General features: G+C 43.3%; 6 non-coding genes across 6 annotated transcripts; 3 read left to right on the top strand and 3 right to left on the bottom strand.

The window, feature by feature from the left end:
* Positions 1-1754: 1754 nt before the first annotated feature.
* Positions 1755-1947, bottom strand: LOC132866912 (U2 spliceosomal RNA). Its single transcript, XR_009650665.1, has one exon. It is a non-coding gene; the product is annotated as a U2 spliceosomal RNA (small nuclear RNA).
* Positions 1948-2135: 188 nt separating this feature from the next.
* Positions 2136-2247, bottom strand: LOC132866878 (U5 spliceosomal RNA). The gene has a single exon (XR_009650644.1). It is a non-coding gene; the product is annotated as a U5 spliceosomal RNA (small nuclear RNA).
* A 2343-nt stretch (positions 2248-4590) lies between these two features.
* Positions 4591-4662, top strand: trnae-cuc (transfer RNA glutamic acid (anticodon CUC)). The gene has a single exon. It is a non-coding gene; the product is annotated as a tRNA-Glu (tRNA).
* A 93-nt stretch (positions 4663-4755) lies between these two features.
* trnay-gua (transfer RNA tyrosine (anticodon GUA)) lies at positions 4756-4843 on the bottom strand. The gene is given in 2 exon segments: positions 4756-4791; positions 4807-4843. It is a non-coding gene; the product is annotated as a tRNA-Tyr (tRNA).
* A 649-nt stretch (positions 4844-5492) lies between these two features.
* trnai-aau (transfer RNA isoleucine (anticodon AAU)) lies at positions 5493-5566 on the top strand. Its single transcript has one exon. It is a non-coding gene; the product is annotated as a tRNA-Ile (tRNA).
* Positions 5567-11369: 5803 nt separating this feature from the next.
* On the top strand, positions 11370-11441 carry trnae-uuc (transfer RNA glutamic acid (anticodon UUC)). The gene has a single exon. It is a non-coding gene; the product is annotated as a tRNA-Glu (tRNA).
* The last annotated feature ends 15368 nt before the right edge of the window (positions 11442-26809 follow it).

Raw genomic sequence — 26809 nt, 5'->3', positions numbered from 1 at the left:
CGTGTGGGGCGGGGAGACACGAGACAACGGCACAGTAAGCCAATCAGAGTAGATTTGGACAACATATGTAGGTAGGCCACGCCTACTGCACTACTGCGCACGCTTTCAATCGGAAGACCCAGCGATGGCGAGCGGTCAGCCCAGCACTGCGCTTTCACACTGGAAATACAGCCATTACTTTTCATTACTTGAAATAAAAGGCAAGAGTGTTTACGTGCAATGCACATTATGTCGAGGAACAAAGCGTTTGTCCTCGTCAGTGGCCAGTAATTAGTAACATAATTTTAATAACTGCAAAAATATATTACATTTGATAGATGTCTTATCTCATATTGTCCCACAAAAATATTAATATAGTGTAGATAATGTTACTAACTGGTTCTGTTAAGTGTCCATTTCAGTCATTAAACACATTTAACATTCACTTTTATTATGATTACACTAATTGAATTTGATTTTTTTTTTTTTGGGGGGGGGGAACAAAATGTAACGGAATAATTACTTTCCCTGGTAATTAGTTACTTTTATGACAAAGTAACTCCATTACTAACTCAGTTACTTTTTGGGAAAAGTAACTAGTAACTATAACTAATTACTTTTTGAAAGTAACGTGCCCAACACTGGTCATAATAAAACATCAATAGCCTACTGCGCGCATTATTTGAAGGGCATACGACGAGCCTTGCGCTCCGCGAACTCGTCCACGATGCTCTGTATGTCACTGATTCAGTGAGCTTTTAAGCGGTAGTCTCACGACCCGAATAGTAAACAATAAACATGGAGGACATGGAGTCGTTAGTGTTGCTGGTCTTGGTGCTGTGGCTTGTTGTCACCGACAACGCCAACAGATACTGACTGGCAAGAGCGTATAGATGAGGCGAGGCGCATAAGGCTTCAGAAATTCTCGTAATTCGTAATTCTTCTCCTTCCGGGTTTGCGGTGTTTACAGATCCCAGCGCGCTCGCGGGGCGTGTGTGGGCATGTGAGGACACTCCTCCTCACCAATCAGTGCACAGGGGAGTGTCTGCTCACGCCCCCAACCTCACTCGGCTCGGTTTGGCTCGCTTCAGCCCCACTCCAAAACGGTGCGAGTTTTAGGGGCTAAGCAGGGCTGAAACGAGCTGAGTCGTGCTGGTTTTTGGTAGTCGAAACGCGAGCCGTGTCGGGCTGAAGTGAGCTGAAGCGAGCTGAAGTGAGCTGAAAAAGGGTAGTGGAAAAGGGCCATTAGATGAGCTTTTCATCCATGAGAGGATAAATACCTGATACTCCCTACCAGTCAGACAGAACTGAAGAAGCCTTTCGGATGAGAGGTGAAACGTCTTCAAGAATCTTCAAGCAAGTCCAGTTGCTCTCTTTTACCACCCATCGCCTTGTAGAGTGTATGTGGGGATGCTTCCATGCAAAAAGATCAAGAGTTCTAACACTTGATAACCAAAAATGTTCAGCTCTGCCAGAGCAAAGCCTAAAAAATATGTTCAACTCATTAACATTTCTGTCCCATACTGCCCACACCCAATTCTACACCTGTGTTGTTGAGCATGGAGAAAACCAGAAAATAGGGAAAAAGTTAGAGCAGGCAAAATAAAGATTTTTTTCTTTCTTTTTCTAAAATAAGGTAACCATTCCTAAATCTACTATAATACCATATGAGAGTATTGAGTAAAAGAAACAAATTCTTATTTTTATTCTCTACTCTAAAAAAAAACCCATTTATCAGCTTCATTTAAAGAGTGTGTCAAGTAAGAAAAAAAAACTTTTTCTAGAACAAAGATAGAAGTACTACAACATCAGGTTGGTATATGGAACTGAAAGAGCAAATTCCTACCCCAGCTCCTTGTTCTAAAAAAATCAGCTTAATATTACGCTCTCGTTTAGAGAACGAATCAGATATTAAATTGAGTACAATAAATACCACACTCGATTCTAAACAAAATGCGAAGAAATGATAACTTACTGCAGCTAATGGCTTTAAATATACCACTTCCACATATTATAATCCAGAAAGCTAAACACACCTAGACTCCGCCCCCAACAGCTGGATCCTTTTGAAGAGAAACATCGCCTTTTGAGGCGTGTAGGAGATACTTCTCTGCAAAAAAATCAACTGTTCTAACATTTGTTGACTAAAAATGTTCAGCTCTGCTAGAGCAAAGCCTACAAAAATATATTGAACTCATTAACATTTCTCTCCAGCAATCTTTAGTAAAAAGCGAAAGATTTATACGTCAATGAAGAGAAACCTGAGCTGCACTTAACACTGGATCAGGTTAGTGACACTGTATTGGAGGTGCAGAAAGCTGGTATAAGGTAAGGTGGCCTGGGCCAATCTCTTACACCTTTACAGCTTTATTAGCCATTGCACACAGGCAGAGAAATGTCTGACGAATGAGCATTTTTGAAAGAAAGATCGATAGATCGATCGATAGATCGATAGATATCTAAGCAAGCGGGGTGGGGGGGTGTTGAATTTTGAAAAGGAACGGTTGAGTGCTGTGTGATCTGTCCAATATCACGGATGTGGGCCTATAAATTAAATATGAAAACATCAACTGGAGTTTGATTATTGACAGGAACGCTGTTGACCCCAGCAGTAAATGCTTTCCATACCACATTTTTTATTGATAAATGAGGGTTATAGCATCATCCTTGTTAGTATAGTGGACAGTATCTCCGCCTGTCACGCGGAAGACCGGGGTTCGATTCCCCAACGGGGAGACTTTAAAAATGTATTAACTTGTGCAGCAGGGGGATGGAGTGGTTCATGCTGTGGCCTCACAGCAAGAAGGTTCTGGGTTTGTGGCTGGTGGGGGCCTTTCTGTGTGGAGTTTGCGTGTTCTGCCTGTGTCAGCTCTGGTTAACCCCACAGCTCAAAGACATGGGGTGGTGATAGGCTGAAGTGCCCTTGAGCATGTCGTGTGTGTGTGTATATATATATGAATGACCACATTTTGTGTCAAATCTTATTAATAGTAACAGATCTAGATAAATCCAGTGACTATAGACCAAACTTTAATATGCCTAAAGTCAATGTTAATGTCAATTATGACTATTATAAATTGCCAATGGTAGACCCTCTGATGATGTTCTTCTAATAATATTCTATTTCTAAGTCTAGTAAAAGTCAGACGAAAAAAGGTTTTCTGTGTTTTTAGCTTTTAGGTAAATATCAGAAAATTAAGTTAGCTAATTTAATGGATGCCCGCTAACCTATCTTTGCGCATGGAGCATTAGCAAACCTCCCTCGTGATAGTGAGAACTGGCAGCATGGATTTTTCCATTGGCTCACGCGCTCGACCCGCAATCCAATGTTGCTTTGGTTGGCCAAAGTTATGAGGTTGCTGTGGGGTACTAAGACTAGACTAAATAACAAAATTAAACGATTCAGACATCCCTAGTCTCCCGGACACTCTGGGAGTCTCCCCAGGAGCATGTAGACAGAGACAGAAAAGGCAGGAGAAACTTGATCTAAGTCTTATTTGGAAAGTTGTAAATTAAATTGTAATGACTGGCTATTGCTGACAAGGCCGGATTAACTATATGGGCCTGCGGCACAGTGCCCAGGGGCACCAACCACTCACAGCCAGTGGGGGGGGCACCACATGACAGAAACTTTAAAAATATTTTTCGTGAATGTTTGTACACTTAAAATGGTTATACACTTGACATTGTTAAATAGTCATATATAATTCATTATGAACACTAATTTCATAAGAACAACAACAATAACTAGACCGGACAATTCCCCGGGGGAAATTGTGAGAGGATGCAGTGCGTGAAGCAATTTGGTCACTCATGTAAGCTAGCTGTGAATGTGTGACTTGCTATGAGGCTACAAAATTGAGTGATGTGTTAAAAGTAGTAAACTGTTATGCAACTTAGCAAGAGTTACCTGCCTTGGTGAATGAATATCACTAAATTCCCATTTGTTTGCTCCTTGTAGTATCAGCACAATAAGCTGGCATCAAAAGGAGCAACCTGCCAGAAAAACTGCAATAACATTGGGCAAGATGTCAAGGTCAGTCAAACTTGTAAAAACGACAGAATCCTATCCCAGAGAATAATTTGTAAAGATGTAAGTTAAAATTTGCCTCATTTTTCGGGGGCGTCGTGGCTCAGGTGGCTAAGGCGCCATACCATAAATCCAGGGACCCGGGTTCAATTCCGACCCGAGGTCATTTCCCGATCCCTCCCCGTCTCTCTCTCCCGCTCATTTCCTGTCCTGTCTCTACACTGTCCTATCCAATAAAGGTGAAAAAAGCCCAAAAAAAATCTTAAAAAAAAAAAAAAAATTTGCCTTATTTTTGCAGATGCCCCAAAGGTACTGTGCCCAGCCAAAAGTACTGCACTCAGCCTTGAGAAGCACCAGAGGGACATCCACCGTAGGGCCTCGGAGGAACTGCGCCCGGCCACGAGAAGCTTGTAAGGTACCGGACACAGACTTGACGACAGGTTCACAAAGGTACCGCCCCAAGCCACTCGAGGACCGCAGAGGTACTTTGCCCAGACAGTACATGGCGCCTGAAAGGTATTACACCCAGCCACGGGTGGTCCTCAGAGGTCCTGTGGGCATTTCCATTTGCCACTGATCACTCCCTGGTGGTCTAGTGGCTAGGATTCGGCGCTCTCACCGCCGTGGCCTGCGTTCGATTCCCGGTCAGGGAAAAGTCTTGGCTTGTGGCGTGTGAGTGTTTTTTTTTTTAACCCCCATCTCCCCATTGCTAAAATAGCATTAGACTCCCTGTCAGGACAAACGCTTCCTTCGAGCCGGATTCGAACCAGCGACCTAAGGACAGCCATCACAAGCAACTACAGTCCTCCACTCTTCCAACTGAGCTATTGAAGGATACCCTGAAGTGCTTTTCTGCTGAGTGAGCCATCAAGCAACATCTCCAACAGCGCTTGCTTTTAATATACTGCATATATATTGTTTTGTGCCAAAACTCATTTTGCACAAGCTGGCTTAACCTACCAAATTATGTGCACCCGCAATATGCAACGCAATGAAATAATTTAGAAAATCTAATATAAATAGTGATTTCTCTTCAGTCTTTTAAGGCTGATGAAAAGCTCAGTTTCAAAAGAACAGAAACAAATGAATGGATCTTGTTTGTTTCGGGCATTTTGGCAAATGTGAAAGCAAACTCCAGAGAAGTTGTGTTGACGATGACTGTGATACTCCGTACACAAAACTCCAGAAAACTTCTTCAGAGCACATGGTGGCTTTTGGACCACCATGTTGAAGAAGGGAAGTAGGTGTGCATCCTTCTTTCACATTGTTAAAGCTATCCATGCTGACTTTGCTCAGTAGATAGAATACGTTTTTCAGACTGGATGTTGGGATTTTCATCCCCCTGTGTAAATACTGTATGTGAGTGGGTCGAACTGTGGGCATCAAAACAATAATCAAGAGAAAAGACATCTGTTCAAGGCAAAGTCACTGCCTCATCACTATTTAGTGAAGCACCTCAGCAGCCATGCCTTTTTTTTTCTTTGGCCAGTTAGCTCAGTTGGTTAGAGTGTGGCGCTAATAACACCAAGGTCACAGGTTCAATCCCTGTATTGGCCAGTTCTCTCCTTTACAGGTCCTGTTGTTGTCAGGACAGGGGAAGCCTTTTTCTGTTGAGGGAAATGTTCTGCAAAACAAGAGCTTCTCTGGTTGTTTTGCAAAATGTCAATCGATTCCTTGTATCTGGATGTGCCATTGAAATACAGTAACTCAACTGATTGCAGGACGCAGGAAATTCAAATACACGCATGAGATTGCCTCAAAGAGAAGCACTAATGAATCTCGTAAAAATCAGTGCTCCTTTTTCAATTCATCTAATTGTGCTTCATTTTGAAAGTAACTTTAATTTCATAAACTCTATAAGGTATCTTTAGTTGCTTGAATCACTCAAAACCACTCCAAAACATAGCAATTACCGAAGGATCCAGAAAGGTAGTAGCCATTGTTAGGGTATGATAGACAGATAGATGGTCTTTTTCTTTGTATTTTCTCTTCTCTTATTCACCACTATTATTTACCACTGCCGGCCCCTGCCTCTGCAGTGGGGGAATGGGGCGAGGACGGGACACAGGAGGAGGGGGAGAGAGAGAGAGAGAAGAGGAGAGAAGAGAAGATGCTGTCTGCTGTCCTGCTGCCAGGACAGCCGCTAAATGGTCCTCCACCAGCTCGACTGCCCGATCCAGCGACGCCGGGCGGTGGCACTGGACCCACTCAGCAGTTCCTGCTGGCAAGCGAGCGATGAACTGTTCCAGCACCACCTGGTCGATGATTCCCTCGGCGTCGCGGTTGTCGGCCATCACCCACCGCCAGCAGGCGTCCCGGAGCTGCTGGCCAAACGCGAACGGCCGGCCGACTTCCTCCAAGCGCAACACGCGGAAGCGCTGGCGCTGCTGTTCTGGGGTGTGCCCCACGCGCTGGAGGATGGCCCGGCAGAGGGCCGTGTAGGCCAGCCAGCGGTCGGCGGGGAGCTGTAGCACGGCCAGCTGTGCCTCTCCCGTTAGCAGGGGGAGGAGGCGCGCCGCGCACTGCTCCATCGGCCACCCCGAGGCTTCGGCGACTTCCTCAAAGAGTGTGATGAACGCCTCGGGGTCGTCCTGCGGGCACACCTTGGTGATGGTGAGGGGAGACGGGCCCGCGGTAGGAGCGCTGCTGGACCCCGCCGATGCGAGGAGGTGCCGGCACGCCTCTCGATCTTCTTGTTGGGCCAGCACCAGGGCCTCGAAGCATCGCTCTTGCTCCTTCCGGGGGGTGACGAGCGCCTGGTGCTGGCTTTGCTGGGCCGTGGCGAGGGCGTGGACCAGGTCGGTGAACGGGGAGGACTCCATGGGGCTGCTCAGCTGGTGCTCCACTTTCCCGGGTTTCGGCACCACTGTAACAGTTCTAATGTAGGGTGGAGCACAGAGGACGGCAGGACAGAGAACAGATTCATACACAGGGGCTTTTATTGCCACGCTTTTCAGCGAACAATAGCTTAATCAAACAGACACACACAACTGGCGTCTGGTTCGGGGATGAGATCCTCTGCTCTTGCTCTCCCTCCTTAAATAGGGCGCGGTCACTGGGAAGACACAGACAAACACAGGTTAATTGCCATCAGGTGTAGTGATTCTGCCACTTACCTTCCCTGACTCCGCCCTCCTGTCACAGACAGGCGCTTGACCACGCCCCCACTGCCACACATATCAAATGTTGAAACTGAGAAATTTTATTGTTGTTTGAAAAAGATATGCTAATTTTGAATTTGATGCCAGGAACACATTTCAAAAAGTTGGAACAGGGGCATGTTTACCACTGTCCTGCATCACATCTTGATTTAACAAAACTCTGTAAATGTTTGGGAACTGAGGAGAACAAATGCTGTAGTTTTGAAAGAGAAATGTTGTCCCATTCTTGCCTGATTATAGGATTTCAGTTGCTCAAGCGGGGCGGCACGGTGGTGTAGTGGTTAGTGCTGTCGCCTCACAGCAAGAAGGTCTGGGTTTGAGCCCTATGGCCGGCAAGGGCCTTTCTGTGTGGAGTTTGCATGTTCTCCCCGTGTCTGCGTGGGTTTCCTCTGGGTGCTCCGGTTTCCCCCACAGTCCGAAGACATGTAGGTTAGGTTAACTGGTGACTCTAAATTGACTGTAGGTGTGAATGTGAGTGTGAATGGGTGTCTGTGTCTATGTGTCAGCCCTGTGATGACCTGGCAACTTGTCCAGGGTGTACCCCGCCTTTCGCCTGTAGTCAGCTGGGATAGGCTCCAGCTTGCCTGCGACCATGTAGAACAGGATAAAGCGGCTAGAGATATAATGAGATGAGATGAGTTGCTCAAGCGTTTGGAGTCTCATTTATCGTATTTTGCATTTCATAATGCACCAACTATTTCCAATGGTAACATTTTCAAAGTGAGCTGATGGACAAAATTCTTCACGTTCTAAAAGAAAATACATATCATATGGTTCAATATAGCTCATCTTAGAGCCTGCACAGCTCAGTAGATAGGACCAAGGTTCAACATTCTTTGAGTTACATTTAGCATTTTCTGAACCTAAAGCATCCTTCAAAAAGGCCACTGAAACCTGTTTTCTGAAAGCTATCTCTGACAAAGCTCAGCTCACAGTCTGACCATGGGCTGTGACCAGCAACCAAAATCAAATCAGGTTGCAAGATCTTGAAAGCATTTAGCTGCAAATTTGTGCTTAATATGTAAAACTGCCTTGGGATGAGCAGAGAAAATGCAATCATGACAAAATATTTAACGATTTCATGAGCAGATGACCATTTCCAGATGGATCTTTGACTTTCTGACAGGCAGACCACAGGTGGTGATAATCGGTAGCCACACGTCCTCCTCGCTTATCCTGAACACAGGTGCGCCACTGGGCTGTGTGCTCAGTCCCCTCATGTACTCCTTGTTCGCCCACGACTGCACTGCTAAATACAGAGCCAACATTGTCATCAAGATTGCTGACGACACAACCATCTTGGGCCTCCTTACGGACAACGATGAGACGACATGCAGAGAGGAAGTGAAGGCGTTAGCCAGCTGGTGCCAGAACAACAACCTCTCTCTCAATGTCAGGAAAACTAAGGAGCTGATAGTGAACTACAGGAGACAGCAAGGGAGGACACACTAGGCCATCTACATCAACGAGGATGAGGTCGAAAGGGTCAGCAGCTTCAAGTTCCACACTGTGGTCAGGAAAGCTCGCCAGCGGCTGTGCTTCCTGAGGAGGCTGAAGAAGTTTAGCATGAAGGTAAACATCATTTCAAACTACTACAGGTCCACAATCGACATATCACAAGACTCTGTTTATATCACAAGACTCCATTTACATATCACCAACATATCTCAAGAGTCTGTTTACATATCATCAAAGCATTTACATATTTACTGTTTCCACATTTACCCACACATATCAAAACTCTGTTTACATGGTCAGTACTTCATTGGTCTTCAACAAAGTGCAATTACCGGTAGCCACACATGTCATTTTTTCCGATGTGCAATACAGGTGCTTGTGCTACACCCCCTCCCCACACTACCACCCTGAGACAATGCATGCATACATCTCAGTTATTTCTATTTTCACTTGAATTTAACTTCCGTTGTTTTTTTTATCTTTAGGAATTTGAATCTTTTTTTTAACTGATATTCTGTTAAACTCCTGTTGGGCCCCAGTGCTGAGAGACTTGTTTCTGGTTCTTATCTGGTCCACTGCATTTCATTGTAAGTTGGCCATGTGTTAACATAAAATGAGCAATGAAAATGAACTGAACTAAAAAGCTGTCTGTTCTCACAACACCAGGCCAAAAGTGGGCCGGGATGGCCCAATCCATGTCTAGCCACTGAGTTTGTGGCAACGCGATCAGGCACTCTGCCCTTGGGAGGTGGAGTGCTGTGATAGTATAGTGGTTAGCACTCTGCGTTATGACTTCAGCAACCCTGGTTTGAAGCTGGGTCATGGCATTGTGCTTTCCATCTCACTATTGAACAGTGACTAAATGGAAATTCGTACGTAGTTTGGATCTCACTTATCATGGCTCTGCTTGGGTCAGTGGTGCAATGGATAACAGGGCTGACTACAAATTAGAAGATTCTCTGTCAGATGCTTGGCTGACCACAAAATGCTTCAACCAGCAGCTGGTTTTCTGGTAAGGGAACACAGATAACTCAGAATCTGGAGAGCTGTAATCAGAGAAGCGATTGGATTCTGTTCTGGCATCTCCGTAACCCTGGTCAGAATCTGGGTTATATCATAGATTTTTCAGTTTCACTGAGTCACTCTTCATCTCTGAGTTTGTCCATGGATTGCAACTGTTAGCATGGCTTGTGAGGGATAGCAAAATGAGAAAGGATCACCACTGCTTGAAACCTTACGTCGGCATGGGGCACGATGGTTGGTTCGTGTGACCTCGGATCAGACGCTTCTCGCATTGCTGCTTGGTTCTCGCTTACCCCATACAGCACTTTGTACAAGACTTGTTGTTCACACTGACAAAGGTGGAAGCTTCTGCTCAGAGTCTGACAATGGGCTGTGACCAGCAACCCTTTGAGAGAGGGAAAATTTTCTTACAGATAACATCTCCACTCATTTCTGCATCACTCTTACAGTGGTGCTTGGAACTTTGTGAGCCCTTTAGAATTTTCTATATTTCTGCATAAATATGACCTAAAACATCATCAGATTTTCACACAAGTCCTAAAAGTAGATAAAGAAAACCCAGTTAAACAAATTAGACAAAAGTATTATACTTGGTTATTTATTTATTGAGGAAAATGATCCAATATTAGATATCTGTCAGTGGCAAAAGTATGTCAACCTTTGCTTTCAGTATCTGGTGTGACCCCCTTGTGCAGCAATAACTGCAACTAAACATTTCCGGTAACTGTTGATCGGTCCTGCACACCAGCTTGGAGGAATTTTATCCCATTCCTCCATACAGAACAGCTTCAACTCTGGGAAGCTGGTGGGTTTCCTCACATGAACTGCTCACTTCAGGTCCTTCCACAATATTTCCATTGGATTAAGGTCAGGACTTTGACTTGGCCATTCCAAAACATAAACTTTATTCTTTAACCATTCTGTGGTAGAATGATTTGTGTGCTTAGGTTCTTGCTGCCTGACCCACCTTCTCTTGAGATTCAGTTCATGGACAGATGTCCTGACATTTTCCTTTAGAAATCACTGGCATAATTCAGAATTCATTGTTCCTTCAATGATGGCAAGCCGTGCTGGCCCAGATGCAGCAAAACAGGCCCAAACCATGATACTACCACCAACATTTTTCACAGATGGGATTATTTTATTAGGCTGGAATGCAGTGTTTTCCTTTCTCCAAACATAACGTTTCTCATTTAAACCAAAAAGTTCTATTTTGGTCTCATCCGTCTACAGAATATTTTTCCAGTAGCCTTCTGGCTTGTCCATGTGATCTTTAGCAAACTGCAGATGAGCAGCAATGTTCTTTTTGGAGATCAGTGGCTTGCTCCTTGCAACCCTGCTATGCACACCATTGTTGTTCAGTGTTCTCCTGATGGTGGACTCATGAACATTAGCCAATGTGAGAGAGGCCTTCAGTTGCTTAGGAGTTACCCTGGGGTCCTTTGTGACCTCGCTGACTATTACACACCTTGCTCTTGGAATGATCTTTGTTGTTTGACCACTCCTGGGGAGAGTAACAATGGTCTTGAATTTCCTCCATTTGTACACAGTCTGTCTGACTGTGGATTGATGGAGTCCAAACTATTTAGAGATGGTTTTGTAATCTTTTCCAGCCTGACTAAATAAAATAAAAAAATAATAGCTACTTTTCTGGAAAATGCCTGAGTTCTCACCAATGGCCTAAGCACTTCAAAGGTGACCTTTACGTATCAAGGCTGTCCCATATGGTCTAGTGGTCAGGATCCCTGGTTTTCACCCAGGTGGCCTGGGTTCGACTCCCGGTATGGGAATGTTTCTTTGTTGTGTCACTTGAGTTGCAAGTCACATGACCTTGAGTGAAATCTTCATTCTATAGGCTCTTGCTTTCATGAGTCCTTTTGGTGTCATGATGGGACAAGATGTCTCAGGACAGTGCAGAAGATTCCAGGATTCACACTTGGCTTACTCAGCTTAGCTCTCTCTTACCCCATCTAAGATCCTGGGCCCGGCGTTTTGTTAACTCTAAGAAAGGCTGTACTCTGAATCTGACCACAGCAGGCGGTGTTCAGCGTTACAGCTATTTTTTAACACTGTGGGCTCAAACCTGTACAGAGGGAAAGGGTAAGGGTCTGGGTTTTCACTACACCAGGCCAAATGGGTGCCAGTGCATCCAGCTGTTCTTCCACCATCTGATGTAGGGGTGGCTACCATGCCCATAACCATAGTAACCCTTTCACAGTACAGTTTGCGATTCCATCCAGATTGAGGACCTGACCAAAGATAATCATGTCAAGGCTGCATCACCCACATCTCGACCCCATGCAAGTATCACAGAGACTATCAGGGAGACAGTCACCACAGAGACAGTCATGGAAACACTTACAAAGACCTCACCAAAGTCTCGCTCTTCTGATTTTATTGTACCATCTCCGTCTCCCCCCTGCATGGATTTCCCTAATAGTATGCAGAGACTGCTGCCAATGGCTACACTCTCTTTTTCCAGCCCAAATCTGTCGCGACAAGCAGTGTACCCAGCTCATCAAAAATCAACCAACAGACTGAACTGTGTTCGCCCAGGACTTTCAGCTGACTACCAATCTTTTTCACCATCTAAAAGATACATGACATCTCCAATCTTTCCACCCTCAAACCAAATGCAACATACAGAGAGTCTTGTATGATGTGCTGTGGGTCCCTGCATTGGGTGTAGTTTTGAAAACAAGCTGGGACCCAGTATGCCTATGCCATTCTCTATTCCCGTGTTGATAAGAAATATAAAACATAGAGCATATTTAACCCAGGGGGTAAACCAGTCTAGTCTCTTTCCTGTTTCAAAACAACATCAGAGTGCCCAAGCGGATATTACTTCTAGACTTTCTGTAAAGCTAGCTCTTCTGAACGTTAGATCACTTTCAAACAAGTCATTTTTAATTAATGATCTTATCTGCAAATACAATCTTGATTTTCTGCTTCTAACTGAAACTTGGCTGGATCAAGCAAATAGTGCTACCACCCTTATTGAAGCAGCTCCCCCAAATTTTAATTTTATGAATGTTACCCGACAGGGAAAAGGTGGAGGGATTGCAAATATATTCAAAGTTTCTTTTCAATGTAAACAATCCTCACTTGGTGATTTTACATCCTTTGAACACTTATGTGCACTTGTTACATGCTCTCCTAACATATTGTTATTAACTATTTACAGGCCTCCGAGACATTCAGCCAAAGTTTTTCTGGAAGAGTTTGGTGAACTGTTGTCAGTCATTTGCTCAGAGTTTGACTGTCTTATTATATCTGGGGATTTTAACTTGCATGTAGATAATCCTGCAAACACTTATGCCAGAGAACTACTTGCACTTATTGACAACTTCAACCTAGTACAACATGTACAGGGGCCGACCCACTCTCGTGGTCATACCCTTGACCTCGTCATCACAAAGGGTCTTACTGTTTCTACTACTGTTGTTGACCTGGCCTTATCTGATCATTTTTGTGTTTTCTCTGATGTTTCTATGTCTCCTCACATTCAAAACAGCTCAACAACTATGGGTAGGAGAGTCATAAACGACAACACATGTGTTCTCTTTGAGCAAGCTCTCTCTCGGATCTCAACCAAAATGTCAGACTCTGTAGATGATGTACTGGAAATTTTTAATTTAAATATGACCCAAATTATGGATGATGTTGCTCCATTCAAAATCAAAAGAGTCAATGACAAGCAGAAAGCACCATGGAAGCAATACCCAGCTGTTAAATTGCTAATGAGAGAATGTAGAAAGACTGAAAGAAAATGGTGCAAATCTAAACTTCACATCCATTATCAAATCCATAAAGAGATGTTTTGTAAATATAATTATGAAATTCGTAAATCAAGACAGTCTTTCTTCTTCAACATCATCAACAGGAATATGAACAATGCCCGTGTGCTATTTTCAACAGTAGAGAAGCTAACTAATCCCCCACCACAATTAGCACCTGAACTTCTCTCAGTTAATGCAATGAGTTTGCATCCTTCTTCAAAGATAAAATTGATAAAATACAGCAGAATATTGCTCATAATATATCTCATCTCATTATCTCTAGCCGCTTTATCCTTCTACAGGGTCGCAGGCAAGCTGGAGCCTATCCCAGCTGACTACGGGCGAACGGCAAGGTACACCCTGGACAAGTCGCCAGGTCATCACAGGGCTAACACATAGACACAGACAACCATTCACACCTACAGTCAATTTAGAGCCACCAGTTAACCTAGCCTGCATGTCTTTGGACTGTGGGGGAAACCAGAGCACCCGGAGAAAACCCACACGGGCAACATGCAAACTCCACACAGAAAGGCCCTCGCCGGCTTGAACCCAGAACCTTCTTGCTGTGAGGCAAGAGCACTAACCACTACACCACCGTGCTACCCATAATATATCTCAGTGGCAAATAATTGAAAAACTGCAATCACCAGTGACACAGACAGATAACATCAACACAATGTAAGAATTTTGTTTAATTGATTATGAGACTCTTGAAAAAACTGTACAAAATCTCAGTTCCTCAACATCTGAATTGGACATTCTGCCCACCAACATTTTTAAGTCTGTTCTTCATCTTATAATTACAGATGTGCTTCAAATCATAAATACATCCCTAGAGACTGGCATTGTTCCTGTGTCCCTGAAAAAAGCCGTTGTAAAGCCCCTACTTAAAAAGAATAATCTGGATGCTTCAGTATTAAACAACTACAGGCCAATATCAAATTTACCATTCATCGGGAAAATCCTTGAAAAAATTGTCTTCAATCAATTAACTGCCTTCTTGATATCAAACAGCTGTTTTGATAACTTTCAGTCATGATTTCATGCCAATTATAGCAATGAAACAGTGCTGATTAAAGTTATAAATGACATGCGTCTTAATACTGATGCAGGCAAAACATCGGTCCTGTTGTTACTGCACCTCAGTGCAGCTTTTGATACTATTGATCACAACATACTGCTATATCGACTTGAACACTGGGTTGGGTTGACTGGTAAAGTTATCAGTTGGTTAAAATCATACTTAAAAGATAGAAGCTTCTTTGTTAGCATGGGAAATTGTACCTCAACATCAATGTCCTTGACCTGTGGTGTCCCCCAGGGGTCGATTCTTGGACCATTACTATTCAACCTTTATATGCTCCCACTTGGACAAATTATCAAGAACAACTCAATTTTGTATCACTGCTATGCAGATGACACCCACATTTATTTTGCTCTATCACCTAATGATTATACCCCCCCCTTGAATGTCTCTACCAGTGTATCGACCAAATCAATAACTGGATGTCACAAAATTTCTTCAGCTGAACACAGATAAAACAGAAGTAATTCTATTTGGGAAAAAAAGATGAAAGACTCAGGATTACCACTGTTCTTGACACAAAGGGGATTAAAACAAAAGAAATGGTTAAAAATCTTGGTATTTTCATTGATAGCGAGCTAAACTTTGACAGTCACATGAAAGCACTCACTAAAATGGTATTTTATCACCTTAAAAACATTTCCAAACTAAGAGGACTTATGTCAAAAAATGGTCTGGAAAAACTTATACATGCCTTCATCTCTAGTAGGGTTGATTACTGCAATGGCCTTTTCACAGGCCTGCCAAAAAAGACCATCAAACGACTTCAGCTGGTTCAAAATGCAGCGGCTAGGGTTCTCACATGAACAAAAAGAGCAGAGCACATTACTCCAATTCTAAGGTCCCTTCACTGGCTTCCAGTAAGCTACAGAATTGACGTTAAAGCATTGCTGCTGGTGTACAAATCTCTAAACGGTACAGGGCCCAATTACCTCTCTGATATGCTACAGTGGCCTAACCCAATCAGATCTACCAGATCGCAGCAGCAAAATTTACTGGTAAAACCTGTTGTTAAAACAAAGTGTGGTGAAGCAGCTTTTAGCTACTATGCAGTACAGCTATGGAACCAACTGCCAGAGGACATCAAAAATGCTCCTGCTGTTGGCAGCTTCAAATCTAAATTAAAGACCAAGCTGTTTTCAGATGCTTTCTGCTAAATTATTAATATTGTCATCTGTACATGTTTTAAACTCTTAACTTTTACAGTCTCTGCATGTTTTAAATTTTACTTTACTTTTATTCTATTTTATTCTGCTGTTTTTTTTACTGAACTTTTACTTCATTTTATTATTTTATTTCTACTATTGTTTAATTCTTATTATTTTTCTTCCCCATTTATTTTATGTAATTTTATTTTCTATTGTTTACTGTTTTGCTTTTACTTCTGTAAAGCACATTGAACTCCCACTGTGTATGAAATGTGCTATATAAATAAACTTGCCTTGCCTTTCCTTTGAACACACCAATCTCTGTACTTGACGCCATGTTCTATCTCTGCCCATTCTTCTGAATCCCTGTAACGGTATTGGACAGAGACGATACCAGATACCAAATACAGTGATGTCACGACTACTTTAAACCAGTGGCGGCACCAAAATTCTGTGTCTCTGGCGGTGGATTTCCTCTCTGGTGGTGGATTCCACATGTGAAAGAGAAGCTGTGCATTGGCGCTACAGAAGGACAGAAACGAGGAACCAGCTATTGATACCGGACTTTAGCCAAAGTTCAATGTATTTGACCTTCGCAGAGTTGTAATAATAATTGAACCAGTTAGTTACTGCAGCTCACGCAGTGTTTCAAAGAGAAAAGGCAACCAGATTCCTTTTCCCTTTCTCAACGTCAACAAATTATAAACAAGATTCCTTCTAGATTATCAGACAGCCAAAAGGACACCGATGATCTTCAGCTGATGAGCTGTAAGGAACAAAACCGTCTTCATCCTGGATCTGCATCCCGCGCTATCTTTGGAGAAGGCACACTTCAATTGCTAACAAGAGCGATCACCCAAGTGAGGCTAGCATCTAGGCAAAATGTGATAGTTTTTACTTGCAGTTAGTTAATAGTGTTCTTTATTTGAATTCATTTATGATTTAAATGTACACCTTTTGATTCACATGAAAATCAGTCTTAGACCACATGTTGTTTGATTTACTTTATTTACGATCTGTATTTAGTTATTTTGTGCATGCATTCTCTCTCTTTTTAACTCCCTCCATCGTACTTCACTCTTCAACATTGGGATTTGAGTAGAATTTGGGTTTAAGGCCAAGCCAAGACTAGTTTGAACTACTTTGTTCAATTTCGCACGCCCTTTCTGTGCTGACCATCCACCTTTTGGGCACGGCTGCATTCCATTCGCATTCCAGACACACACTCTCACACCCACACCCACCCACAAACACATGGTTTCCCTATCACATAATTAACATCCACTCACCCCTACACTGCAAACTTGGATATAGCTTATTATTTCTGATCACCATTAGTGCCTTAGTTATCATCATATACACTACTGATTCTTATTTGCACATATTGTATCACCAGTTATATTGAACTATTCCTTGGCTGCTATCGTTGCTATATCCAATCAGTATTAGTTCGCTAATTCATGTCAGCTATTTCAATAAATGGTATCTTTGGAATAAACTCTCTCTCTCTCTGTCTCTCTCTCAATATATATATATATATATATATTTGTCCTGGGTATGGCTTTAAACTGCAACCGGTGATAGGGCCATGGTCCGGCTGTGGGGAGAGTGGAGTGACCCCTAGCTATCACTACTCCCAGGCTCGCTCTGGCCTGGAGTGACAGCACCTGTCAAGGGCCCCAACTATGGGTAAATAGTCTCACTGCCTTGTGAGTGCTAGGGATAGTGGAAGGCTCAGGAAGTAAACCCTGACAGAAAACTCAGAGTGGAGCCCTGTTAGGCGGTTTGACCTGGCTACCAGTCAACTCTTCCGGCAGCTCCTGCAGCCAAGTTTGTGGCAGATTTACTGCACTGCTTTCCTCTGGACCACATCAGTGAGGCCGAGAGGGGGGTCCTGAAGCTTGGGCAACTCAGGATCTTCATAACCCTCCCCAGGCGTTTTGAATCATGGAGCGGTCACTCCATCTTTTAGGTTACAAGCAAGGCCACAACGTGGGAGTCAGCAGTTACGGGTAATAAGTCCTATTTCAATTGGCGTAGAAAAAGAACGCCACGGGCTGCCTCTGATGGTGGGAGGAGCCACCACGCTCCACTTATCAGCTACCGCCCACCTGAAGCTGGGCAGCCCCCAGTCAATAGGGTGCTGATCCATCACGGTCTGCTGCTCCTTTGGGTGTAAGGGGCTTAGGGCGCTCGCGCTTGACAAGCAGGCCGATACTCAGCACACCTGCTCACACAAAGCAAAGGAAGTCTCCAGCACTTCGTATAGCAAGCTGGAACGTTAGGACAATGTTAACAGGATGGTCAAATGACTTACAACTTATCAATGACAACCGAAAAACAGCTGTCATTGATGCTGAACTTGCCAGACTAAACGTGGACATTGCTGCACTCCAAGAAACTAGACTTGCAAATGATGGCTCATTACAAGAAAGCCAATACACCTTCTTCTGGAAGGGGAAACACCAGGATGACAGACGTGAACAAGGAGTTGGGTTCGCAGTAAGAACTTCTCTCCTAACCATGATAGAAGCACCTTCTGGCGGTACCAAACGGCTACTGTGCCTTCGTCTAAGCTCCACAAACAGTCCAGTAAACCTTGTGTCTGTCTATGCACCCACGCTTAAGTCCCTACTGAGACAAAGTACAAGTTCTACAATGAGCTCGATGAGCTTATTAGTCAAATGTCTCCAACAGAGGACATCTACCTGCTTGGCGATTTCAACGCCAGAGTTGGCACTGAGCACGATGTCTGTCCGGCATGCATCGGCCACTTTGGAGTGGGCAAAATAAATGAAAACGGACAGAGACTTTTGGAACTATGTTGCGCCAGGAACTTATGTATAACAAATACTTATTTCCCAAACAAGGAAAAGCACAAAGTCTCCTGGATGCACCCCAGATCACATCGATGGCACCAGCTTGACCTCATCATTTCCGGAAGGAAAACACTCCAAACGGTGCACAGCACACAGAGCTATCGCAGCACTGACTGTGACTCCGATCGTTCCCTTGTTATCAGCAAAATAGCGCTACAAGGAAGAAAACTGCTGCACCATGCGAGGCCTAGGAGTCTCCCAAGGATAAACACTGCCCGTACTAAAGATATTGACAGCAAAAACAAATTCCATTCCCTTATCAATGGCCTGAGACTGGCCAGGGATGTTGTGTCAGCAGAAACACGATGGCAGCACCTCAGCGCTGCTATATACAAGTCTGCTATTGCCGCATTTGGGAGGAAAGAAAAGAGAAATGTTGACTGGTACGAAGCCAACCTTATGGTTATGGAGCCAGCAACCCGGGCCAAAAAAGAAGCATTAGTTAAATGGAAGAGGGACCCCACTTTGCACAACTTACTCTTGCTAAAGTATGCTAAGGCTAGTAGTCAAAAACAAGCAAGGAAATGTGCAAATGACTATTGGCTACAGCTTTGCTCCTCCATAGAACATGCATCCTTGACAGGCAATGTTAGGGCCATGTACGACGGCATTAAGCAGGCCACTGGTCCGACCATAAAGAAAACAGCCCCCTTAAAAGCAAAAACTGGTGACACCATCACTGACCGACAGGGACAGATGGATCGGTGGGTTGAACATTACTCGGAGCTGTACTCCACGGAGAACACAGTATCCGAGGAGGCCATAAACAGCATTCCATCAATGACAGTCCTCAAAGAACTAGATACAGAGCCTACTATGGCAGAGTTAGAGAAGGCAATTGATGCCCTCTCTAATGGAAAATCACCAGGGAACGATGCAATCCCACCAGAGGTAGTTAAGGAAGGAAAACCAGCGCTTCTCCCACACCTTTATGAACTTCTTTGCTTATGCTGGAACGAAGGTGAGGTGCCACAGAGCATGCAGGATGCCAATATTGTGACTTTGTATAAAAACAAAGGGGATAGAACCGATTGCAACAACTATCGTGGGATTTCGCTTCTCAACATAGTTGGGAAGGTCTTCGCTCATGTGGTTCTTGTCACATGACAGGTACTAGCCGACCGTGTGGACCCAGAGGCACAGTGTGGGTTCAGAGCGGGGCGCTCCACTATCGACATGGTATTCTCAGTGAGACAGTTACAGGAAAAGTGTCGGGAGCAGCGGAAACCCCTCTACCTTGCTTTTGTCAACCTCACAAAGGCTTTCGATCTCATAAGCCATAGCGGACTGTTCAGGCTACTTGAGAAGATAGGTTGCCCACCAAAGCTGCTCAGCATAATCAAGTCCTTCCACAGCAACATGAAAAGCACTGCCAGCTTTGAGGGTAGTACCTCCAAGCCTTTCCCGATTCTCAGTGGAGTTAAACAGGGCTGTGTACTTGCCCCAATGCAGTTCGGGATCTTTTTCTCACTGCTCTTGATGTATGCCTTCCAGTCCTCCAACAATGGGGTCTACATCCACACCCGCCATGATGGCAAACTTTACAACCTGGCCTGCTTACGTGCCAAAACAAAGGTAACACGCATGCTCCTTAGGGAGCTAATATTTGCTGATGACGCAGTCCTTGCAAGTCATACACCTGATGGACTCCAATGCCCGGTAGACAGGTTCTCAAATGCCTGTAAAGAGTTTGCCTTAACAATCAGCATAAAGAAGACTGAGGTGATGGCCCAAGATGCTCCAAGCACTCCGGTAATATCGATCAATGGCTCTTTGCTTGCTGTGACTGATCGATTCGCATACCTGGGATCCACTGTCACAAACAACTTGTATCTGGATGCTGAAATAAACACAAGAATTGGCAAAGCAGCCTCCATTATGAGCAAACTCAACAAAAGAGTTTGGGGAAACAAAAACCTGACAATATACACCAAGCTAAAGGTGTACCAGGCCTGTGTGCTAAGTACTCACCTCTATGGCAGTGAAACATGGATGACATATGCCAAACAAGAGGCAAAGCTCAATGCCTTTCACATGCAGTGTCTTCACAGGATCCTAGGAATTAAATGGCAGGACAAGGTAACATAAACTAATGTTCTCGAGAGGTCCAGTTCCAGGACCTTATTTGCAACGATCAGTGAACGCTGCCTGAGATGGCTTGGACATGTTTGCCGTATGGGGAAAGGACGTGTTCCGAAAGATCTCCTATATGGCCAGCTTGAATGCGGTTCACGTCCAACTGGTCGCCCGCACCTGAGGTACAGAGATGTGTGCAAGAGAGATGTTAATTCAGCTAACATCAACGTAAACTCATGGGAGGAAACAGCGATTGACCGGTCAGCATGGAGACAAATTGTCAAAGCAGGGGTGAAGGAAGCTGAAGCTACCAGATCCCAACTCAGAGACCAGCGGCAACAGAAGGCACCTTCTGCCAACACCACCACATTCAGTTGTGCAGGATGTGGCAGAGACTGCCACTCAAGAATTGGCTTGTTCAGCCACCAATGAAGATGCCGACCATGACCGAAACCCATCGTCTCTTTACGACGGACGGAGGCCAATGATATATATATCAAGCTATGTTGATTCAGAGTGCCACAGGGTCATTTTCTCACACACCAATCTGCATATTCCTAAAGGAATATACTGTCTTGTACAGTGCCTTGCAAAAGTATTCATACCCCTTGAACTTTTTCACATTTTTCCACCTTACAACCACAAACTTAAAAGTTTTTTATTGAGATTTTATGTGAGAGACAAACACAGAGTAGCACATAATTGTGAAGTGAAACAAAAATGATAAATGGTCTTCAAAATTTTAAACAAATAATAATCTGAAAAATGTGATGTGCATTAGTATTCAGCCCCCCTGCGTCAGTACTTTGTAGAGCCACCTTTTGCTGCAATTACAGTTGCAAGTCTTTTGTGGTATGTCTCTACCAGCTTTGCACATCTAGACACTGAAATTTTTGCCCATTCTTCTTTGCAAAATAGCTCAAGCTCAGCCAGATTGGATGGAGAGTGTTTGTGAACAGCAATTTTCAAGTCTTGCCACAGATGCTCAATGGGATTTAGGTCTGGACTTTGACTGGGCCATTCTAACACATGAATATTCTTTGATCTAAACCATTCCATTGTAGCTCTGGCTGTATGTTTAGGGTCATTGTCTTGCTGGAAGGTGAATCTCCTTCCTAGTCTCAGGTCTTTTGCAGCCTCCAACAGGTTTTCTTCCAGGATTGCCCTGTATTTAGCTCCATCCATCTTCCCATCAACTCTGACCAGCTTCCCTGTCCCTGCTGAAGAAAAGCATCCCCATAGCATGATGCTGCCACCACCATGTTTCACAGTGGGGATGGTGGGTGCAGGGTGATGAGCAGTGTTAGTTTTCCACCACACACACAGCGCTTTGCATTTAGGCCGACAAGTTCAACTTTGGTCTCATCTGACCAAAGCACCTTCTTCCACATGTTTGCTGTGTCCCCTACATGGCTTCTTATGCCTGTCTTTCAACAATGGCTTTCTTCTTGCCACTCTTCCAAAAAGGCCAGATTTGTGGAGTGTATGACTTCTAGTTATCCTGTGCACAGATTCTCCCACCTGAGCTGTGGATTTCTGCAGCTCCTCCAGAGTGATCATTGGCCTCTTGGCTGCTTCTCTGACCCTTGCTCGCTCTGTCAGTTTAGGTGGATGGCCATGTCTTGGTAGGTTTGCAGTTGTGCCATACTTTTTCCATTTTTGAATGATGGATTGAACAGTGCTTCTTGAGATGTTCAGAGCTTGGGATTTTTTTTTTTTATAACCTAACCCTGCTTTAAACTTCTCCAGAACTTTATCCCTGACCTGTCTGGTGAGTTCTTTGGTCTTCATGATGCTGTTTGTTCTTCAGTGTTCTCTAACAAACCACTGAGGCCTTCACAGAACAAATGTATTTATGCTGAGAGTAAATTACACACAAAGTCAAATAGTCCCATATACATTTTTCGTACGTATGTTGGGGAATGCCTGTTAGAGAGCACACTCTGTCTAGGCCATCAGCATGGTGGCCAGTTCCTTTCCTCACCGCCTTTAACTTCCCCAGCATTTCCACCAGGTCCTCAGGCACTGCTGGGTGGATAGGAGGCAAGCCCCAGATCACCATCTGAGGCAAAGCTCAAACCAGGGACCCTTCGCTTGGCAGTCAAACACTCTAACCATTTGGCCACCTCACCTTGTAAATTACATACAGTAGGACTCTATTAACTAATTAGATGACTTCTGAAGGCAATTGATTGCACTGGATTGTATTTAGAGGTATCAGAGTATAGGGGGCTGAATACTAATGCACACCAGATTTTTCGGATTTTTATTTGTTTAAAATTTTGAAGACCATTTATCATTTTCATTTCACTTCACAATTATGTGCTACTCTGTGTTGGTCTATCACATAAAATCTCAATAAAAAACTTTTAAGTTCGTGGTTGTAAGGTGGAAAAATGTGAAAAAGTTCAAGGGGTATGAATACTTTTGCAAGGCACTGTAAATGCTCAAATGTCAAACAAATGCTCAAAATGAGCAAAATGTTCAGCAAATCACATCGCAAATGAAAGACAGGACGCGTATGACCATTACCTTAACAGAATCTGAACGTGGTCATTGGTTGGACTCTTGAATTTTTGGTGTTGCATTTATGTCAATTCATCGCTCAAAGCACTATATCAATACAATTAAACAAAAGTGAATTTTTGAAAGACTTGTTCACTTGTTGCCCAATCTGGGTTTTCCTTGTCGAATAAGGAAGCTGGTTCACCTTTAAGAAATTCGAACACTTTCATGAAGAAGCTAACCTGAATGCTAACAGAAATAAAATGAGATTCTTATGCAAACTCTTCCATACTGATTTACAACTTTCTTTTTTTTTAAATGTTTTTAATCCAAGTTCTTACCTGAAATAAAATGCTCGCTGCAAACGTGGGTATTCACAAACTTTTCTGGAGTTTTCAGGCTTAGATCCTCTTGTCGCATTCTTTCTAACCACTCATTTCTTCATTGTTCTTGAAGCATTTGCTTCTCTTTCACATTTTTCTTGATAGCAGGCATATGATAAACCTTTTTATCTATTTCTCGATTTGAACGATTTGAACAACCAAAAAAAATGCAAAAATGAACCATATTGAAGACAGACCAGGCCTTGCTTGCACAAAAGACTGTGTTTGTTTGTCACCCAGGTGAAATTATCATGTGATGCATCAGGTTGTGCACAAAGGGTCTATAGGAAATCACAATAAGACATGCTTTGTTTGGATAATAATAAAGGAGAGGGAAAAACAATTCTGGTACAATGAAAGTAATGTCTTGCACAATTTGGTCAGATCATGAGAGTATTTGGTACAGGCCAGTATAGCTGTATATCCAATATAGCTGTAAACACTTACAGATTGAACACGTTTAATTTAATAGTGTCCAACGATAATTTATCATTAAAGATTAGCTATGATTAACAATGAATAAACAAGGGTTAGGCTAATGACTAATTAAGGACAAAAGGAGCCAATAAAAAAACAACAAGTCATTGATTTGGTAAGTTTAACCCAGCATTGCACTCAATATAACCAAAATATTGGGTTGAAATAAGAATCCAACCATTACATCAATTTAAATTAATGGCCTTGTTAAAGTAACCCAACCTGCCAGGTGAAATGCATAACTCTTTTCATTGAGTTAAAATGACCCAGTGTTGTTAAAATGCCACTTACTTCTTTAAGTTACCAGCAGCAGCACAGAAAGGAATGCAATAACAAATATCAGACCTTACTTTATCAGCTCTCTCAAATGCAAAATTTAATACAGAATCTATAAAGTTCTAAATTAGATGCATTTTCACCAACACTAACCTCATTCTTACACTCCAAGTTTCATTTACAGGGAAATCTTATTCATTTCACCAGTTGGGCAAAATAAACCAACATGCAAAACATCAAACCCATCTATCAAAATAAAGCCAGCGCTCTAATGAACACACTCAGCACTGTCTACTCCCAGGCCTTTTCTCTTCTATAAACACAATGCTCACAATAAATGGTCTGTTAAAGCCTATCGTTTTTCAAGTCTGTGTTACAGTAAATGTATATACATGTACACTCTGTTTTGACCAAAATACCATAGGTAAACCAAAACTCTACCTCTACACTTACAGCTGAGCATTGCAAAAGATGTTTAGCATTTGCTTTTCTCACCAAACCTAGGAGAAATTAAATAGTGCTGATGTTCAGAATTATTGAGGTACGGTAATATGTACAAATGAAGGAGTAAGATTATGTATATGATAAAGTGCATGAGTATTGCACATAGAGGAATATTGTACTAGTATGTTATTGCACTAGTGTTGATATAATAATATACAGCACAGAATATACAGAACCGGTCAAATGCCATGGGCTGTATTGCACAGTAGTATAGCAGCAGTGAGTGAGTGGAGGTGTGCTGTTCAGACCTGTGGATTAGTTGGCAGAGGCAGTGAGTGCTGTGAGTTCAGTAGTGTGATAGCTATGGGGTAAAAACTATTCCTCAGCCAGGTTGTGCGGGCGTACAGAGTTCTGTAGCGCTTTCCAGGTGGTAAAGAGTCCATGTCCAGGATGGGTTGGGTCCTTGATAATGTTTTTGGCTCTGCGAGTGCACCAGGAGTGATGGATTTCTCCCAGTGATGGAAGTGGAGTGCCTGTGATCCGCTGAGCTGTTTTTATGATGCGCTGCAGGGTCTTCTTATCTTCCAAGGTGCAGCCCGAGTGGTGCAGTGCGTGATCAGTGACTCTATTGTGCACCTGTAGAAGTTCATCAGCAGCTGTTGAGGCAGTTTTGCTTTCCTCAGAGTCCTCAGGAAATGGAGCCTCTGAAGACCTTTTTTAGCCAGTGCTGAAGTGTTTGGGGTCCATGATGGGAGTCAAGAGCCACACAGAACAACACACTGTGCTGTCTAAAAGACCCATTATTATTTAATTTAGTAATCAATCTTCATCATTTCTCTGAGCAGGGACAAACTGTCAATAAAGACACAATATAAAATCTCCTGCACCGAACATCAGTTGACACCACCAGCTAACAACTTGAAGGCAGGGTTCAACTTGCACTGAAAAGAACCTCAGTGCATTTCAGGTCCAATGCATTAATCCATGACTGATTGCCAAAATGGAGCAAAGTCAAGGCTGAAAGGGTCATTCCTTGTCTTGTTTTTTTTATTTTTTCGGAACTGTCCATGATCTATACAAGGTGGCGACCTTTGTCCTCGTTAGTATTGTGGCCAGTATCTCTACCTGTCAGGCAGAAGACCAGGGTTTGATTCCCTGATGGGGAGGGTATATTAGCTGTGAGTGTAAGAAGACAAAAGGGTTTTCTGCCTTCATGGATGGTTTCCAAGCAACTTGTGCTGCCCTCTATTATATTTTCTCTTCTCCCGACACACCTCATTCTATTCTTCTGCTAATTACCAGCAGTTCTGGGGGAAGTGCATACGTTTGATGAGGAAACAATATCAAATCTACTGCACCCAACATATTCTGGGACCACATTTGTGAATCAGGGATTTCCACAAATCTGACAGCATTCTCATTTTCAAAGTTCTGTAACGTAAATGAAATAGATGACACCCTTGGTGAAATTAATTGGCAAACACTATAAAAGAGTCAGTTGACACCACCAGCTTACACCATGAAGGCAGGCTTCAACTTGCACTGAAAAGAACCCCAGTGCATTTCAGGTCCAATGCATTAATCCCTGATCGGTTGCCAAAATGGAGCAAAGTCAAGGCTGAAAGTGTCATTCCTTGTCTTGGGGCTTTTTTATTACTATTATTTTTATTCGTGGTGAATAAGAGAAGAGAAGATACAAAGAAGAAGACCATCTGTCTTTGATTTTGTCACAAATGATACCCTAAAAATGTCTACGACTAGATGGGCTAGTGTGTCCTCCCTTGCTGTCTCCTGTAGTCCACTATCATCTCCTTAGTTTTACTGACGTTGAGAGAGATGTTGTTGTCCTGGCACCAGCTGGCTAACGCCTTCACTTCCTCTCTGCATGCTGTCTCATCGTTGTCCGTAAGGAGGCCCAAGATGGTTGTGCCATCAGCAAACTTGTTGATGATGTTGGTGCTGTATTTAGCAGTACAGTCATGGGTGAACAAGGAGTACATGAGGGGACTGAGCACACAGCCCAGTGGCGCACCTGTGTTCAGGATCAGTGAGGAGGAAGTGTGGCTACCGATTATCACCACCTGTCCGATTATCTACCTGTCAG

The sequence above is a fragment of the Neoarius graeffei genome, chromosome 18 (genome assembly GCF_027579695.1).
Source record: "Neoarius graeffei isolate fNeoGra1 chromosome 18, fNeoGra1.pri, whole genome shotgun sequence".
In the NCBI taxonomy this organism is placed as follows: Eukaryota; Metazoa; Chordata; class Actinopteri; order Siluriformes; family Ariidae; genus Neoarius; species Neoarius graeffei.
The sequence above is the reverse complement of the archived record's forward strand: the minus strand, read 5'-3'. Positions and strand labels throughout refer to the sequence as shown.